We start from the raw sequence: 8,578 nt of genomic DNA on the forward strand, positions 1-8,578 counted from the left end.
ATAATCTGATGAGCAGTTAGAGATCACAAGGTCATTTCAGGTGCATTGAGTTTCCTGATCATTCATTAAATCTTAAATATCTCAGCTAAACTTTATAGCTTTGCTTTAGATTTCTGCTAACAACAGGAACGCTGAGGTGGGGTTTCCAGTCATAGCTGCAAACCTTTTGGTTCCCAGTAACATATCAACGAAACCAATTAAATTTATATTTCTATTTAACTTTGTCCATGTTTGGAAGAGAAACCTACATCTTCTCCTCAGAAAACCTCAACTCGGACTTTTGTTTTTGTTTTTAAACACTAGCGCTGCTGCTTTTGGTATTTCCTGAAGTAACATAACTTCAAAATCAGTTGCAAGATCATTTCTTATATATTTAAAGACATTTAAAGAAAGAAATGTTGCCTTTGCTGTGAGTATTATTTTAATTATGAATGTATATATGATTAAAAACTAGATGAATGCATCACACAAGTTGTCTGTATACAGTATTACAATGTAAGATGTAATACTTTACGTAAATTATAACAAAAAGGTGAATAGATATCAGTTTTCTGGAGTTTATTTCAACTGAACCATGCATGGGTAATGAGCATGAAGTTAGTAGTTGTATTGTCATGTGACTGGATGTTCTTTGCCTTCTTTGATAAAAAAGAATACTAATAATAATGATAATAATTTAGGCAAACAGGTCATAGACTTTTGCTAAAGTACTGCCAATGAGGACAAACTGTTTAAATCTTTGGACATAAGCTGTAAAAAAGAAAAGCATAAAAGAAGATATAATAAACAAATTCCAAAGAAACACACGGTAAATGAAAAATAAATATCACCTATGTTATGGAGTTTAATGGATCACCAATCAGTGCCATGTTCAGTTCTGTTGTATTATTAAACACCTCCATCATGATGCACTATCCAGGTTCTGACCATTGTCGCAGACAACTCAGTGGAGCATCTTCTCTTTAGACAATCTCGCCTCTTTGGAGGCAGCTGTGAATCTTCAACCTGGGAAGTAAAAATATGAGTTAAGAAAGAATGTTTTCTTTATGTTGCAAGAAATGATGAATGAATTTTATAAATAACAGCAAAGCGCTGGAAGCTAGATTTGTGAGATGGAAGCTCCCAGTGTGCTCCTGGTAATACAAAACTGTGGTTTCTTATTGTAAATATTAGCACAGATCAGTGTATCAGTATTTACAAAATAAATTGTAATACAAAACTGTATTTGTCCTTCAAGCTCAGTTTAGATTATGCAGTTTATTCATTACTCGTGGTTCATGACAGTATTTTCCTACAACTTTATAACTACATGGCTATTACGTGACGTTCAGAAACTTTGTTTTCAAAATCATTTTAACACTACATCGACATAAACTAGCAGGTTTTTTAAAAATAAGGAATTATGTCAACTATTTATTTATAAGTGCAATTCGACTTTCCAGTGTGCTGTTTACCCAGACCTCAAGTCTCCGAGAGATCGGATGTAGTGGTCCAAGGTCTAGCTGTTGGGAGTGGGAACACGGGTAAGTGGATGTATTTTGACTTCCACAGGACAAATAGGGGCACTTTCATGTCTCTGGAAGGAAGAAAGAACAAAGAATGTAATAAGTGTGGCTTGAAAAGTCTGATTGACAGTGTGGTTACAGCTTAATCCTTGAAACTTGTGCTGTTACAGCACCACTGGTAGTAATGTAATTTAACAGAATCTTTAAACCGGTGGCAAACAAAAAATGTCACAAAATCTTAACTGTATTCATTAAAATGTATAAGTGGTTATAAAATGATTAGTGTTTGTTTTCTTTGCAAAGATCCATGCAAAAAGTTAATTTACTAAATAAAAAAGCGTTACAAGAGTTATAGTTTTAGTAATAATACAGATGTTCCTAAATTTTGAATCAACAGAAAATATCTTGTCTTTACTTCAGCGTGTCAAAATTACACTGAAACATTACATTTTTATTTAAATCCCAAGCAGAAAACAAACAAGCAATACAATGAAAAAAAAAATAAAATTAATAATCACTGGCCCAGAATCAGAGTGTCGTTGTTCTTCCCCTTCATGCCGATGCTGCATTCTCACCCTGTTGGGCCTTATGAACAATAGTACCTACAAGTTTAAAAATAAATGTACTATATTGGCATATTTACATTTATTAAGCTATTCCTTTTCAAATAAACCTAAAAGCTGCTTCAGAGAGTTTCTTCTTTTTACCACACACTGTGTCAGCAGATGCAATTCAGCTGACAAGTTGCAGTGAACTTCATAACTCAGAGATCATTTAGAAAATGTAATTAAATGAATAGATTTTTCATGTGGTAAAGCAGTTGTACTTTACATTAAACTTTTGCCTACTGGAGCTTTAAAATATAGCAGCAGCTAAATGCTATTCCATTTTATTAGACATGATATAATAATAATAATAATAATAATGGATTGGATTTATATAGCGCTTTTCAAGGCACCCAAAGCGCTTTACAATACCACTATTCATTCACACACTGGTGGAGGTAGCTACAGTTGTAGCCACAGCTGCCCTGGGGCAGACTGACAGAAGCGAGGCTGCCATATCGCGCCATCGGCCCCTGTTATCTTGCTGTTATCTTGCAGTGATTCAATAATCACCTACTAATCCTTTAAGGGGTACCTGAAGCGCGCAACATAGCAGAAGTAAATAAATTAACAGTAATTGTGATTAAGAAAATCATTTTTATCCGGTTGGATGTGTGCCTTTAATCAAAATTATGTTTTTAATGCTAAAACTTAAAAATTTGTTTTTATTCACTCATTTTCAAATTTACCATTTAATAAAAACACAGAAAAAATAGTAAACCACATCAATGTCGTTGTATTTTTTTATTAGGCTAAATACTTTACTTGCATTTCTGGTAAGAAAAACAGGTTTAGTGGACTAATGTTATGGAATAGAATAGAATAGAATAGAATAGAATAGAATAGCATAGAATAAAGCTTTACTATCCCACGAATGAGAAATTTGGGTGTTACACAGCTCTTATAGCAAGGGGAATATAAAATATAGAAGGAAGACACAAAGTGGTCCTATATACACAAGCAACTGAAGTTTGTATATATAGGTAACAATGTAGCAAACAAGCTGATTAGTAAGATAACCCCAAAAATGTTTTCAAGCATTAGGTCATTCAGCTGCTGGTAAGAATGACCTTATGCATGACTGACTCCTCAGACAAGTGCACTGTGTTTACAATCTTTAGATCAGCTTGGTATTTGTCTAACTATTAACAATATAATTTTTGGTTCTAAAATATTTGTGTTTTCTTGTTTTAATGACAGGTAGTCTAATAAATGCGTACTGTAGCACTGTAGATGAATCCAGATATTTAATTAAATTTAATTTTGCTTTAAAACTAACAACACATTTTAATGCTTAAATCATTGAAAGGAGAACGAAGGGTGTGCAAATGTTTAACATTTTCAAAAGACTTAGTGCAGCTGCCAAAGAGGAACTACTGATTGTTGAGTTGATTAACTCTTGTTTTATAGTTTGGTGAGGGGTATTTTGAGCAAACATTCTTGGTGCTGTAGCTCACTGAGGAGTCCATTTACACAAAAAAAGAAAGTAATAAAAGGAAAATTGTGTGATACATACTATATAAATATTGTATAGTAAATTTGCATTAATCAACAACAATGCAGATCGTTGTTGCATTGTTCTCATGCTGTGGTTAACATAAAAGTGCCTTCTAGGTCTCTCTTTCATGGCTCATTTGTTTACTCTGTGTTGTCACCACCTTTTTTGTCTTTAAGATTTCTGTGTAATGCACATATCCCTCCTCTATGACACACTCACTCTTGGAAATCATTTAAAGAGCACAAGTCATACACGCTTGTCTTGTTTTGTAAATATCTAGAAATCGGATCAGTCGCTCTGAATGGTGTGTTGATATAACCCTAATGCTATAAGGCAAAATTTTAAAATTAGAGAGTTCTACACTAGACATAAGTTGAGTGCTAATTAGGAATTGACTCTGGACTGACTAGACCATTCCAGAACCTTCATTTTGATTAGTTTTTTTTTCTTTAGCCATTCAGAGGTGACCTTTCTGAATAATGAATAATATAATAATATATTATAATATATAATAATAATAATGAACTGTGGTTCACTGAAGTCCAAAAGCCTTAGAAATGGCTTTGTAATCGTTTCAATGCAAATAGACATCAATTAATTTGTTTCTCAGACGTTTCTTTAGATTACAGGTTGCTTTTTGAGATCTTTTTGCCTGCTTCCGTTTGTCAGATAGGTTCTATTTCAGTGATTTCTTTATTTGCCAGGTCTTGCAGCACAGAGGTTATCACTAAACTGCCATTTAAGTAAACACTGTCGTTGTAATCTCTCTCTCTCTCTCTCCCTGTATAACTGTATTGTTTCACAATTAAGAATAATAATTGGCATTTCACAGAAATTCACATCAAGTTTGTGATTCCTGAGGAAGTGCGGTGATATTCCCCCAGGAAAGACAAAGTGGCTTTCTACACTTGATCCATGACCTTTCATCACCTTAACAAAAGATATAAAGATATGAAAAATCCAAGTTGAACAGTCAGTCACCAAATCCATCTTGCCAGTTTTTGTATTTTTATTTCCCCCTGTGACTGCTAGTAATTATGCGGCTATAAATTGTCCCCTTCTGTGGCATATTTGAATTTGGTGTTGACAGCAAGTATCTAGTCTATCTCTTTATTTGAAGTGTTTCTCCCAAACTTTGCAAAACTGTGATTGCAGATATTTGACTTTGATTACAGGTCACAGAGCTGGGATCCCATTGTGATGGTGCTGACTGACTCTACTACAAAACATCTCTGAAGTACAATTATGAAAAATCCATGTTTTGGGACATTTTAAGGTAGGTTTACTCCATCAAACACTGATTAGTGAACAGTTTATTCATTTTTTTCCGATAGTCCTTTGGAGGACTCTTACAATAGTACATTTAAGGCTACTTATGCCTTTGACATTGAACTCCTTGCAGCTGTTAAATGAACTAAAAATCAAAAGCACTGTCCTTATGTTTGCCCTGAGATTGGGTTTCATTCTTATTAGTTGAAGAAAATTGAATAAGACCGAGGGGCCCTTAACAGGATGTCAGTCAACGTAGTTTGAAATCAAGGAAACCAGTTTTACTCTATGTAAGCATTTATTGCCGGGGGGTCCTTCAATCTAAAAGAAAAAACGTGCATAGAGTGAATACAACTTCACTAAAAACCAAACGAAAAAAATATTAAAATGTTTGTTATTACTGCCCATTAAAAAGCCTACGTTTTATTTGTAAACCATGAAATCAACTGATCCACACCAAAGCCCAATTTTCCTGCTGTAAGGTGATAGTGCTAAGCACTGCACCACCTGGGAATTTTTTTAGAAGTGACCTTTTAATGCAGGCAGTGAGCAGTGATGGTTTCATTCTTTCAGGGAAATAAAGGCAGTATTAGTGTGAAGGGCAGTTACTAGCATGGCTTTTTTTGAGAAACGTTTTCCGAACAAACACCGCTATCCAGTCTTAAAGTCCTGACTCAAATTACCTAAACACTGCACGACTGTTGAAAGGAAGTTGACGGGAATGACTCACTGCTAAATGGTGTGTTTCCAAATCTGAAACTTTTCAGTTTGTCTGTTTGTCACTGTTTACTATAGCAATAAATGAAACAGAACCGAAAGGGTCTCTTTGCTGCTGTTGCCAGTGTCTAGAGTGCTAAGAAAAATAAATTCTACTTACTTGTCCAGTTCTGAGATAAAGTGATATGTTGACCTTACTGCACAATTACTCTATTTAAAAAAAATGTGATGTTAAATGTAAAAAAAATTAATTAAGAAGATTAAAAGCATTATATCTCACATTCAAACTTTTCTCAGCACACTTTGGTTAAATCAAAATTCAGTCACACAACTGATTTAAATAATGTCATTATTGTGCTAGGGAACTGGGAAATATAATAATGCATTTATATAGTGCTTTTTGGGGCCCTCAAAGTGCTTTACAATTCCACTATTCATTCACTCCCACACTGGTGGAGACAGCTACAGTTGTAGTCACAGCTGCCCTGGGGCAGACTGACAGAAGCACGGCTGCCATATCGTGCCATCAGTCCCTCTGGCCATCACCAGTAGGCGGTAGGTGAAGTGTCTTGCCCAAGGACACAACGACCGAGACTGTCCGAGCCGGGGCTTGAACCGGCCACCTTCCGGTTACAGGACGAACTGCCAACTCTTTGAGCCACGATCGCCCATGATTGTGTCTTCAAAATACCCATAGCATCATAGACATTTATACTACAAGTATATTTATAAAAGTTAAACAGTAATGCTCTTTAAATGGAAATGATGTGTACTGTCATTTACATCTTTTTATTATTTTATTTATTTATTTATTTATTTATTTTTACATTTGTTACATTAATTTCCGAGATTTTCCATGTTTTTCTCCTGCCTCTTTAGTTTTATATGATCCACTCACTTTGTTCTCTCTCTCTCTTTGCATCTTTATACCCCTCCTCACTTAGCTTAATGGGGTGACAACACACGGTTGCTCGTTTACAGCAAACATATCCAGCTCCGCCGTACATCAAGGACAGTCCTTCCTTTATGATCAGGTTGTTGAGTTGGAGTGGGGGCGGGGGATGGGGGATGGGGGATGGGGGGCGGGAAGTGTTGGATAGGATGTTAAATTGCAATGCTTAGGCTACAATACTCCTCAATAAACACCAGAAGACGTCACTAGATATGTGATTTATTCACAAATAATAAATGTTTATCTGCAGTAACCTCAGAATAACCTTCATTTTCCATACTCACAGCCTCATACCTTTTTCAACCCATGTGGTGCTACGGCAGGGATCAAACTAGATCATCAGGCAAAACATACAAAATTATATAATAATACAGATGACTGAAATTTTGAAATATTAAATAAGTATCCAAGCTTAGCTGGATTTTAAAAAACAAAACAAAACAGTAAATACCATATCTTGGTCCAGTCAAAATGCATTACAATCTCTGTCAGTTTTCCTCAGTTAACAAACATAAGCATAGAAGTGAGCCTGAAAATGTTTATGTGCCTGTGTATGGAGGCGTATTTCATTGACACTTAGCAACATTACATTTTAACAGAAGAAAAAAATCACAGTGATGTTAAAAATGCTATTTTATCAACTTCCACGTGGCTTTCTTACCTCACAAACTCATTGGTCCAACATATAAATCCTGAAAAAACAAAGTGCTGAAAAGGGGCTTCTTGATGTTGCTCCTGTCTATTATTGTAGGGTCTTTATCTTACAATTTAAAAAAGAAAGAAACCCCCCCAAATTGAACAGGCGTTAATACTGCCAAGATTCTCGTTGATACTCGCATCGAAATAAAAGACTGCTGAGAATAGCTGCTGTTGGCAGTATATGAGCTCACTGTGTGTCAATTCAAGTAAAGTAAGATCTCCTACTTTTTCAAACTCTCTGGGTTAACATCGTAAAATGCTTGTTGTGCTCAGCTCACCTTTCTTTGGAAACAGCGTTTCTTAGGAACTGCTTTCTGCCCCTCTCTTTTCTTTCTTGTAATTATTTGATTTTGCTTTCTTGTAGAAAGACATGACTCACAGTGTGCATTAGCGCTCGCCTAGGCAGAATAAATCAGTTGTGCTATAAAAGTGAGTCAAGCGTGGGATGGACTGAACCATTTTGTGTTTTTCTAATATATATTAATATGTACAGAAGTGTGCTTTGGACCTCGTACTTAAATTTGAACCATCTCATTCATCATTTACCTTTCTCTCATATTTATTTCAGACAGTTTCCATGTTTTCCTCCTGCGCCTTTTGTTTTACATTTTACCTCATCTTTGTCGCTCCATTCTTTGCATCTTCACAACGATCCTCACTTTGCTCTGTGGGTTGATAACACAAAGTTATACGTTTACAGCAAACATATCCAGCAACTCCCTGCTCTGCACCCATAAAAACTTCAAGGACAGCCCTTCCTTCCTAAACAAGAAGAGGATACATTGATTTGATGAGGGACATCAGGGTCAAAAGTGTTTTTTAATTACATGCTAGGTCTTTGTTGACAAAACTACCCCTTAAAGATTTATGAATTTTACGAGATTACAAGTTGTAATTTTTTTCTTTTTTTTTTTCATTTCTAAAAACCTGTTCCTTCCATAAATGGTGAAAAATCCTAATCAATTAGAGATATATTTTTGCCTCATGGGGTTTCCCAAGGCAAATGGCAAATAACCCTCTCCTTCATCTCTTCTCTCACATTTATTTCAGACAGTTTCCGTGTTTCTTTTCTAGGTTTTCTCGCTCACCCTTTTTTTGTTTGACAGTATATCTCTTCTTTGCCGTTTCTTTCTTTCTATCTTTACACCCATCCTAACCTTGCTTAATGAGATAACATGCTTACATTGATTCACACGTTTACAGCAAACATATCCTGTAACTCCATGTACTCCGACCAGTCAGACATCAAGGGCAGCCCTTTCTTTGCGAACAGGAAGAGAACATCTTGGTTTGATGAGGGATATCAGGGTCAATTTTCGAGCATAGCTGTGTT

The sequence above is a fragment of the Maylandia zebra genome, linkage group LG23, assembly GCF_041146795.1.
Source record: "Maylandia zebra isolate NMK-2024a linkage group LG23, Mzebra_GT3a, whole genome shotgun sequence".
NCBI lineage: Eukaryota > Metazoa > Chordata > Actinopteri > Cichliformes > Cichlidae > Maylandia > Maylandia zebra.